The sequence below is a fragment of the Scyliorhinus canicula genome, unplaced genomic scaffold (assembly GCF_902713615.1).
Source record: "Scyliorhinus canicula unplaced genomic scaffold, sScyCan1.1, whole genome shotgun sequence".
Lineage (NCBI taxonomy): Eukaryota > Metazoa > Chordata > Chondrichthyes > Carcharhiniformes > Scyliorhinidae > Scyliorhinus > Scyliorhinus canicula.
In genome coordinates this window covers 285,635-287,317 of record NW_024055690.1, presented here as the reverse complement: position 1 = coordinate 287,317, position 1,683 = coordinate 285,635, and positions in this window count along the sequence as shown.

Here is a 1,683-nt window from a genome sequence, read left to right as displayed (position 1 = left end):
TCTGGGCAGAGTATCATTATTTGCAGTGGTCCCTGGGCAGTTTCTCATTATTTTCAGAGGTTCCTGGGTAGTATATCATTATTTACAGTGGTCACTGAGTAGAATATCATTATTTAGAGTGGCCCCTGAATAGTATATAATTATTTACAGTGATCCTTGAGCAGAATATAATTTTTTACAGTGGAATCCGGGCAGTATATCATTATTTTCAGAGGACTCCTGTGTAGTATATCATTATTTTCAATGTCCCCTGCGTAGAATATCATTATTTAGAGGGGACACTGGATAGTATATCATTATTTACAGTTGGCCCTGGACAGAATATCATTATTTACAGTGATCCCTCTTTAGTATATCATCATTTACAGTGGGCCCTGGAAAGTCTATCATTATTTACAGTTGTCCCTGTGTAGAATATCATTATTTTATGTGATCCCTGGGCAGCGTATATTTATTAACAGTGGTCCCTGGGTAGTCTATCGTTATTTAGGGTGGTCCCTGGGCAGTATATCATTATTTACAGTGGTCCCTGGGCAGTATATCATAATTTACAGTGGTCTCTGGGCAGAGTTCCATTATTTACAGAAGTCCCTGTGTAGTATATGATTGTTTACAGTGATCCCTGAGTACAATATCATTATGTACAGTGGCCCCTGAACAGTATATCATAATTTACAGTGGTCCCAGGGAACAATATCATTATTTACAGTGGTTCCTGGTCGTATATAATTTTTTATAGTTGTCCCTGGGCAATATATCATTAGTTACCGTGATCCCTGTACAGTATATTATTATTTACAGAGGTTCCTGGGTAGTTTATCATTATTTACAGTGGTTTCTGGGCAGAGTATCATTATTAATGAGATCGCTGTGTAGAATATCATTATTTACTGTGTTTCCTGGGTAGTATATCATTATTTACAGTTGTCCCTGGGCAGGATATCATTATGTTACAGTGAACAGAGGGCAGTATATCATTATTTACTGTGTTTCCTGGGTAGTATATCATTATTTACAGTTGTCCCTGGGCAGGATATCATTATGTTACAGTGAACAGAGGGCAGTATATCATTATTTACAGTGGGCCCTGGGTATAGTAACATTTGTTACAGTGGTCACTGCGAAGAATATCATTATTTACAGTGATCACTGGGTAGTCAATGATAATTTACAGTGGGCCCTGGGAAGGCAATCATTATTTACAGTGGCACCTGGGCAGTGTATCATTATTTACAGTGGACTCTGAGTAGTTTATCATTATTTACAGTGGCCCCTGAAACGTATATCATTATTTACTTTGGTCCCTGGGTAGAATATCATTTTTACAGTGGTCCCTGGGGAGTATATCTTTATTTACAGTGGTCACTGGGTAGTATATCATTATTTACAGTGGTCCCTGGGTAGAATATCATTATTCACAGTTGGCCCTGGGAGGTATATCATTATTTACAGTGTTCCCTGGTTAGACTATCATGATTTACAGTGATCTCTGGGCAGTATATCATAATTTACAGTGGTCCCTGGGAAGAGTATCATTATTTTCAGTGATCCCTGGGCAGTATATAATTATTAACAGTGGTCCCTGGGCAAAATATCATTAGTTACAGTGATCACTGGGTAGTCTATCATCATTTACTGTGGGCCCTGGGAAGTCTATCATTATTTACAGTGGTCCCTGGGCAC